The following is a 10,305-nucleotide window of genomic DNA, read 5'->3' on the forward strand; positions in this document are numbered from 1 at the left end:
TCACTCTGTCCTCCAAGGAGCAAAATGAGTAAAGGGGCAGAGAGACTGAGAGGGTTTGTCATACCAGTAGAGCTCCTTTCAAACGGGTAGAAATCTTACAAGTAGGAAAAAATATTCTTTCTTTATATTATATACCTTATATTAGGTTTTAGTCTTTTTAAATTGAGAATGGAATTTGTTTCCCATTACACTTTTTCATTGGTTATCATGGGTATATAGGAATTCTATTGGTTTATCTATGATGACCTCATTTTCAGCAACCTAAGAACCACCTTATGAGATAAGTAATGTTATTATTCTCTTTTAGGTAAACTGAGGCAACGAAGAGTTTAAGTAACTTGCTCAGGGTCACAGACCTAGGATGTGGTAGAGCCTGGCTCTTGCCTAGGCAGTCTGATTCCAGAGCTTTCACTCTAAATCCCCATGTAAACTTCTTTCACATGAACGCATAGTATCCGTTGTATGGATGACCCATCATTTATTTACTCAGTCCCTATTGATGAACATTCAGTTTATTTCCAGTCTTTCCTTATTACAGATACACTGCAACAAGTAACCTTGTACATATGTCATTTAAAAAACATGACATGAAATAAATTTCTAGCATAACAAGATGTCCTAGGTTCATCTTGCACTTTTCCTGCCCCAGACCTGGAATCAACTGTTCTATCAAGGAGCCTGGTTACTTTTAGTGGGGAATAGTATTTAGAAACCAATATCTGGGCTTTTGACACGTATCTTTTACTGAGACTCTCTTAATCTTTAAATGTCTAGAAAATGTCTTCATTTTGCCCTCACTCTTGAATAAGTTTGACTAGGGGAACAAAGTCTAAGTTAACAATTCCTTTTCCTTAGCACTTTGAAAATATTACTCCATTATTTTCTGGCATGATAAGAAGTTTGCTGTCAGTCTAATTATCACTTCTCCATAGTTAATCTTTTTTCTATAATGGCTATTAAGATTTTTTCTATAAACTTATTATTCCACAATTTCACTTCAATGTAACCAGATGTGAATTTATTTTTATTTATCTTGCTTGATACTCAGCATGTACTTTTTATATGAGAACTCATGTTTTTCTTCAATCCTAAAATTTTTTCAACTATTTTTATAGCTTTATTGAGACATGATTCACATACGATAAAATTCACCTTTATAAAGTATACAATTCAGTGGTTTGTAGTATATTCACAAAGCTGTACAACCATCACCACTAAGTCAAGAACACTTTCAATACAGCAAAAAGAAACTCCATACCCATCAGCAGTCATTCCCCATTCCTCCCTTCCCTGATTCCCTGGCAATCACTAACCTACTTTCTCTCTCAATAAATTTCCCTATTCTGGACATTACATATAAATTAAATCATGTGTGACCTTTTGTATCTGGCTTCTTTCGCTTAGCATAATTTTTTCAAGGTTCGTCCATGTTGTAGCATGTGTCAATATTTCTTTCCTTTTTATGGCTGTATAATATTCCATATGTATATACTGCATTGTTTGGTCCATTCACCAGTTGAAGGACATTGTAATTTCCACTTTTTGGCTACTAAGAATAATGCTGCTATGAACATTTGTGTCCATATTTTTAGACAAACGTGCATAAAAATATGATTTCAATTCCCATCAGTGGAATTCCATAGGAGTAGAATTGCTGGATAATATAGTAACTCTAACTTTAAAGTTTTGAGGAATGGCTAAACTGTTTTCCACAGTGACTGCGCCATTTTACATTCCTACTAGCAGTGTATGAAGATTACAACTTCTCCAAAACCTCACCAACACTTGTTCTTTTTTTTTTTTTCTTCTTTTTTAAAAAAATTCTAGCCATCCTAGTGGTAGTGGTAACTTGTGGTTTTTAAATAATTTTGAATATCTTCTTATGTACTTATTAGCATTTACATAAGTTCTTTAGAAAAATGTCTATTCAAATTTCTTGCCATTTTTAAATTGAAAAACTTGTCTTTTTATTGTTGAATTGCGGAGGTTCTTTATATACCCTAGCATGACGGTGCCCTCTTGAAGTACACAAACTTAATTTGATGAAGTCAAATTTATCTGTTTCTTCTTTTGTCAGTTGGATTTTTGGTATCATACCTGAGAAACCATTGCCTAATCCAAGGACATAAAGATTTATTCCTTTGTTTTTTTCTAAGAGTCTAATAGTTTTAGTTTTACATTTTAGTTTTACATTTAGGTCTATGGTCATTTGGAGTTAATTTTTGTTTATGGTGTGAGGTAGGGGTCCAAATTCATTCTTTTGCAAGCAGATATACATATGAACTTTTTTTTAAACATCTTTATTGGAGTATAATTGCTTTACAATGGTGTGTTAGTTTCTGCTTTATAAAAAAGTGAATCAGGTATACATATACATATATTCCCATATCTCCTCCCTCTTGCATCTCCCTCCTATCCTCCCTATCCCACCCCTCTAGGTGGTCACAAAGCACCAAGATGATCTCCCTGTGCTATGTGGCTGCTTCCCACTAGCTATCTATTTTACATTTGGTAGTGTATATATGTCCATGCCACTCTCACTTCCTCCCAGCTTACCCTTCCCCCTCCCCGTGTCCTCAAATCCTTTCTCTATGTCTGTGTCTTTATTCCTGTCTTGCCCCTAGGTTCTTCAGAACCATTTTTTTTTTGGATTCTGTATATAACACATGAACTATTAATTTTCAAAAATTTCTTCCTCACAATTCTCTCCATTCTTTTCTTATGAGACTTTTAAAAGAGATTGGAATGGAGACACAACCTATTCTCTATGTCACTTGACTGCTGTTACATTTTTTACATAAGAGTATTTTTCATAGTGTTTACTCTGTCATATTTTAATTCACAAACTTTCTCTTTGTGTTCCAGTTTGCTAAATTTTTTAAATCATTGAATAAAGATTATATTTACAATATTTCTAAACTATTTTTTCTGATTAAGGAAAAACCCATTTAATTAATTTATTAGTTTTGAATATGTAATATAGGCACATTGTACAAAATTCAAAAGATATAAAACATAATGAAGAGGTTAGTGGCTTTTTAAAAACACATCTGTTCTTGTTTCATTTTTGCCAGTTTTTGTTTCATAATTTTGTATCTGTGTAATGCATATTATTCACAGAGCTAGATGAGCAGCGGGACGGATAGGAGAGAAGCCCTGATGGTGAAATGACAATGGGAAGGAAAGAGGGAGGGTTTGGGAACAGTTAAGAGTTGAGTTTGATAGGAGAAAAGCTTGTGTAATGAAGTCTAGTGGGAGGCAAGGCTGGAAAGGTGGGTTGGGGTCAGTCTGTGGACTTTGGAATAAAAGGTGAGAAAAGGTTAGTTGAAAAATTTGAACATTATTCTCTTAGCAATGTAGTCTTTGAAGATGTTTTTCACCACACAACAAATACTGTGCTTTAGGAAGATTAATATGTTTTAAATAGGCCAAAGAGAGAAGATTGGTAGTCTAGGCCTCATCAAAAGCTTTCTGTCTCAAGTGAGTACTCTCCCCCTTGCTCTGCTTGACCTCCTTTTAAAAAAATAAAAATAAAATGTCATGTATTGATTTTAATTTTTATGAAAGCAATGATCTACATAGTTTTTTTTAACCTCTTTTAACAGGTCTATATGCTGATTCTAAGCCAGATGTTTCAGATATTTCCTGCAAGGCTTGATTTTAGTGTCAGTCTGTAGTGAAATACTCTGTTTTGTTGACTGCTCCTTAGAGTTCCCACTTCCACTCTGGGTGCGGAAAGGGGCCACCCTCCAGAGGCACCCGGCTCCCCGGGTCCTGCAGCATTCTCCCAGCAGGGGGCAGCAGCGGCACACTTCAGAGTCTCAGGGGAGGGTGGGGTGTTGTGGGGTGCCCAGTGGGGAGGAACTCACAGAAGGAAACCCATTGAGTGCAAAAAGTTAACTAGTTCCTCGACCCACTTCAGAGCCAAACCCACACCCTGCAGTGGGTTGAGCCACAAACACTGTTTTCTGTAAAGCTGACAGAGTCTTCTCTTATGGAGGGAAGAGGATGCTCTCAATACTTTAGAGGACCTGGGTTTTTTGTTTTTTCCTTTCTCCTAATTCTTTATCCTCTGCTTTTGCCCATGAAAGTTCTAGTTCCTCCAGCTTTCCTTTTCCATTCTTTCATTTCCTCCAGTTTCCCACCACCATGGTTGTGGGTCCATCCAAATAATCACCTCCTTGACACTGGGTCACACTGGGAAGAAGAGATGCAGTGTGAGGGAGGGGCAAGCTGGCTGGCTTCCTGAGCTCCTTGCCTCCCTAGAGGCATCATTTTTAGATTAGATTAGAGACTCGAATCACCTCTAATCAAAGGCAGCTGGCAATCTCTTGCACATCGTCCTGTTCCCACTCACTTGCTGAATCCTCTGCCTGGACAGGATGAGAACATGGGCACCACCCCTGCAATCTGGCCTGTAACTTGGTCTACACCTGCATGCCACGTGGAGAAGGAATTCCTGGGGGCAGAACACGTGGGGTTGGAGATCAAAGCACAGTGGTGGGAGATAGTTTTTCAAAGATCCCAAAAGAATGTGATCCTAGTACTTTCTCACTGCTTTCCCCCAAATCTGCTGTTACGATGCCCTACGCAGCGTGGCCAGCCTGGCATATTACAGTAGAGGCGGTGTGGTGTAGTAGAAAGCACATGGGACCAGGACACAAGCCATATGCTTGACTTTACTGCTGTGTGGTTTGGGGCAAGTCACTTACCTTCAAGCCTCAGTTTACTCTCCTGCAAATGGATATTGATAATACTGTCTATAACCACCTTACAGAGTGGAGATAGCGAAGTAAGATAATGATATGAAAAGGTTTTATAAACAATAGAATGCTTCAAAACTATCATTTGTCACAACTTTTTTTTTTTTTTTACTTAATTTATTTACTTTTGGCTGTGTTGGGTTTTCATTGCTGCGCACGGGCTTTTTCTAGTTGTGGCGAGCAGGGGCTACTCTTCATTGTGGTGTGCGGGCTTCTCATTGTGGTGGCTTCTCTTGTTGCGGAGCATGGGCTGTCGGCACACGGGCTTCAGTAGTTGTGGCACGTGGGCTCAGTAGTTGTGGCTCATGGGCTCTAGAGCACAGGCTCAATAGTTGTGGTGCACAGGCTTAGTTATTCCGTGGCAGGTGGGATCTTCCTGGACCAGGGATCGAACCTGTGTCCCCTGAACTGGCAGGTGGATTCTTAACCACTGCGCCACCAGGGAAGTCCATGACTACTTCTTTTTGAAGAGCAGTTTGGCTTCTGTTTCATGGGCACAGAATCAGGTATTGGGACAAACCGGATTCTCGTGGGTTCCAGGGCTATTGGGAGACAAGTCAGGATAGAACAGAGTGGGACTATTTCTAGGGACTTGGCTCCTAGCCCTCTGTGAGAGGAGGGGTTTCTTTCTTTCCCTTGGGCCAAGGGAGACTAATAGGGTGATCTACCTCTAGAATTCTGGGTCTGGACAAGACCACCAAAGGGTCATTAGTCTTAGGCCATTTCCCTGTCTCTCACCTAAGGCTGCATCTAAACTACCTCGGATAGATAAGAAAGAATGTGGTATATAGTCTGTTAAGCTGTTTCTGGGGAGATTCCATATCCTCTCCTGGCAATTCAGAATCAAGTATATTTTACAGTGAGCTGTCATTTGTATTTCATTTTTCGCCTTTTTCTGCAGTTGAAGGTTTTGAACGCTTCGAGGGCAGGAAAAGCGTGCGTTCATTTTCGTATCCCATCTAAGCCCAGCACAGAGTGGCCCTGGGGTCCAGTGTGTGTGGCTGAACTGTATTGTTCTATCCTCACCAGAACTAGGAAATATGCTGGTCACTGTTCTTTGACAGTTTTACATGTAGTATTTGCAAAGTTCAAAACAAACATTGCAGTAATTTGGCTTGCAGCTTCTCTCCTAATCCTCCCTCCTTTGGGGACTAACCAGGATGGGGGTAGGAACTGTCAAGACTGAGCTCCCTGTTTCTGCTCAAGAAACGCCCTGTGTTGGCTTGGCTTGGGCTCCCCTCCCTTTCTTATCAAATGAAATCAGCCACTGAAGGAAATTGGTTTCTCCAGATTGCGAGAGACAGGAAGCAGCATTGAGAAGCAATGTCCTGGGAGGGAAGCCAGAGAATTAGCTCCAGGCCCAGCCCAGTCGGTGCCTGGCCCTGGCCTCCTTCCCTACAGCTCTGTCCTGTTCTCACAACCTCCAGCCCCTCCTCTCCTTTTCCTGGGTCCTGGCATGTGAGGCTGAAAGGGACTGTAGTTATCATCAAGGCCAGTACTCCCAAGTCTTCCAGCCTGTGCTGGATGCTTCCAGAGATGGGAATTTTGCTGCTTCCCCAAGGAATCAGCTCCATTTTTGCCTTTTATCCGGATGAAATCTGCCTCCTCCAACAATCCCCTCCTGCTCACCTGGGCCTCTCTCCTTCCTCCATGGGACAGCCCTTCAGATGCCTTAGTCTGACACCCCCAGGAGAGGTCCTAATAAAAGCATCAGTTTCTCAGAAACGTACAAACCCTAAGGGCATCTGAATTAGAATCTAAGCGGGAAGGAAATGCTGAGGACAATGCCATTGATCATCCCTTTCCTTGCCAAGGAGACCTGTGTGGTTTACCCTGATGTTTTGTATGGCCTTGACATACTGCTTTTGACCCCCCCCCCCACCGCCGCCACTCTGTGTCCAGTGTCTTCTAGAAGAATTTGTTTTCTCATCCAGCTCACTTTATTAATTTTTGCTAAAATATTTAGAAGTATATTTAAAGACATCATGACATTCTGCCCCTAAGTACTTCAGTATATATCTCTTTTTAAAACAATGGAACAGGGACTTCGCTGGTGGCGCAGTGGATAAGACGTCACGCTTCCAACGCAGGGGGCCCGGGTTCCATCCCTGGTCAGAAAACTAGATCCCACGTGCTGCAACTGCAACTGCTCCCAACTAAGGAGCCCGCCTGCAGCAACTAAGACCTGGTGCAACCAAATAAACAATAAACTAAAATAAAACAGTGGAACAGTATCTTTATTTTATTTTAAAATAATTTTTCAAGATTGAAGTCAAGTTGATTTACAATGTTGCGTTAGTTTTAGATGTACAGCAAAGTGATTCAGTTTCACATATGCATATTCTTTTTCAGATTCTCTTCCCTTATTGGTTATTACAAAGTATTGCGTATAGTTCTCTGTGCTATACGGTAGGACCTTGCTGGTTATCTATTTTATATATAGTACTGTGTATATGTTAATCCCAAAGGTCTAATTTATCCTTCCCCCCACTTTCCTCTTTGCTAACCATAAGTTTGTTTTCTATGTCTGTGGGTCTATTTCTGTTTTGTATATAAGTTCATTTGTATCTTTTTTTTTTTTTTTTTTTTTGCGGTACGCAGGCCTCTCACTGTTGTGGCCTCTCCCGTTGCGGAGCAACAGGCTCCGGACGCGCAGGCTCAACGGCCATGGCTCACGGGCCCAGCCGCTCCGCGGCATGTGGGATCTTCCCGGACCGGGGCACGAACCCGTGTTCCCTGAATCGGCAGGCGGACTCTCAACCACTGCACCACCAGGGAAGCCCCAAATTTTTTAAAGCACAAAAAATACTTTCCTGCAGAGCTGAAATCAAAATATAATACCCAACAAAATTAATTATAATTTCCTGATATTGTCTAATAATCCAAGCTGAGAAGTGGAAGGGAGCATCCCATCTTCTGGATTTATCTGACTGCTTCTTTGTTGTAGTGTTCTTCTAGCTGGTTCTTCTATGCCCTTTATTTCCTATAAATGGTAAGTTAGATTTTAGGGCTTGATTATATTCAAGTTAAACATTTTTATCAAGGATATACCCTCAATGATGTTGGGACTTCACGTTGCCTCACATCGGGAGACATGTCTGGTTGTCCTGCTATTGGTGATGCTAAGATTACCCCATGGATTAGGTGTTGACCCCTTCATTGTGTTTTTTCCATTTTGTGACCAGAAAGAAATCCGTGTGGTTGCTGTATTATAGCACTATACAAATGTCAAATGATGTGTATTTTAAAGTCGCAATTGATCAGAAAAAGAAAAGGCAGGGCCGGGATGGATGGAGGTTCCATCTCTGTTCTGTTCTTGTATAAATCATTTAACACTCAAGGCGCCTCAGTTTTCCTATCTGTAAAATAAAGGGTTTGAACTAGAAGATCTCTAAGGTTCCTTCTAGCTTCAAACTTCTTTTTAAAAAAGGTTCAATTGTAGTAAAATACACATAACATAAAATTTACCATCTTAACCATTTTAAAGTGTACAGTTCAGTAGTTATGTATGTTCACACTTTTGTGCAGCCATCACCACCATCCATTACCAGAACTTTTTCATCATGCAAATATGAAACTTAGTACCCGGTAAACAACTCCACTTTTTCCCCTCCCCTCAGTCCCTGGTAACCACCATTCTACTTTCTGTTTCTATGAGTTTGACTACTTTAAATACCTCATATAAGTGAAATCATATAGTATTTGTCTTTCTGCGGCTGGCTTATCTCACTTAGCATAATGTCTTCTGGGTTCATCTATATTGTAGCATGTGTCAGAATTTCCTTCCTTTTTAAGGTTGAATAATATTCGATTGTATGTCTATACCACATTTTGCTTATCCATTCAGCTGTCCCCATGGACACTTGGGATGCTACCACTTTTGGCTATTGTGAATAATGCTGTTATGAACAAAGGTGTACAGATATCTCTTAGAGACCGTGCTTTCAATTATTTTTCCTGTATATCCAGAGTGGTATTGCTGGATCATAAGGTAATTCTATTTTTAATTTTTTGACAAACTGCCTGTTTTCCATAATGACTGTACCATTTTACATTCCCACCTACAGAGTACAAGGGTTTCAGTATCTTCATACCCTCGTCAACACTTGTTTTCTGTTTATTTTTTGATAAAGCCATCTTAATGGATGTGAGACGTTACATGGTTTTGATTTGCATTTCCCTGATGATTAGTGATGTAGAGCACTTTTTTCATATTCTTCTTGGTCATTTGTATGTCTCCTTTGGAGGAATGTCTATTCAAGTCCTTTGCCCATTTTTAAGTCGGGCTATTTGGTTTTTTGTTGTACGGTTGTAGGAGTTCTTTGTGTATTTTGGATAGTATCCTTATCAGATACATGATTTGCAAATATGTTCTACCATTCAATGGTTTTCCTTTTTGTACTGTTGACTGTGTCTTTTCATGCACATAAACTTAAATCTATAAAACTTGAACCACAGTTCTTCCTCTCATCTTTGGCCCATAGCTGCAGCTTGAGGACCTTAACTTCTCTTCCCTAAATAAGTGGCATTCCTATCTCACTGCTTCTCTGATGATTCAGATCTCAGAATAGAATTCTAAGTTCTTACTGACTAGAGTAGACCTTAGAGGTCTCGCCCAACCTCATTTCACTAATGAACAGACTGGGGCCCATTGTTAGCAACAGAGCTAGATCTGAAATGTGGGTCTTATCCCTCTCTATCCGGGGCTCTTTCTATTTCACCAACACTGTGATTCAACTCCACAAGTCTACTGGTTACTTTAGTAAACTCAAGAAACGTAATCAACTACAGGAAAAGACAACCAGGCTGTTAAGAGGGAATTTTATTCTACCAAAGCTCTGCCATGGGGAAATATGCATGTGTTTGTTACATGTAATCTATTTACATATTCAAAAACCTTTTTACATTCTAAAAGCAATTACACATACCTGGGATCATGTGAGTGCTGTTTTCTGGTAGGTTGCAAGCTGGCTTAGGGACCAGGAATAAGGGGTGGAGGTCAGTGGACTTCTCTGGGTGAAGTGTAACTTGCAGTATTTCCAAGGAATCAACATTAAACTTGTAAAGAGGAGGGTCATTATTTCTCATCTGCCCAGGCTCCATCCCTCTGCTTCTGATAAAAGCACTGGTTTTCTTTAGGATGCCACTCCTTCTCCACATTTAATTCATATAGTTTGGATGGAACTTCAAAAGTAAGCATATGACCCAGTCCACAAACATCAGTACGTTCTATCACCCAGCCACAGTGAATGGTGAGGGGAGAAGCACTTGACCCCAGGTCATACCAAGGAGACTCAGTCCTGGGACTTTTGCTGGGCTATTTTGAAAGAGGCCCTCTTTCTGCTGGGATTGCTAAACTAGTAGGATGTTGGCCTGGAACCGCCAGTAGCCATTCTAGATGCCACCTGGGAAGATTCTGCCTGATGGGGTGGCCACATGGAGGAAGATGGGGGTGAGACCTGGAGAGACAGATTTTTGAAAGCATTATTTGAGCACTTGGATTCAGGTTTGCCTTAAATCAGACTTTTTGAGTATATGAATC

This window comes from Delphinus delphis, chromosome 4, assembly GCF_949987515.2.
Source record: "Delphinus delphis chromosome 4, mDelDel1.2, whole genome shotgun sequence".
Taxonomy (NCBI): Eukaryota; Metazoa; Chordata; class Mammalia; order Artiodactyla; family Delphinidae; genus Delphinus; species Delphinus delphis.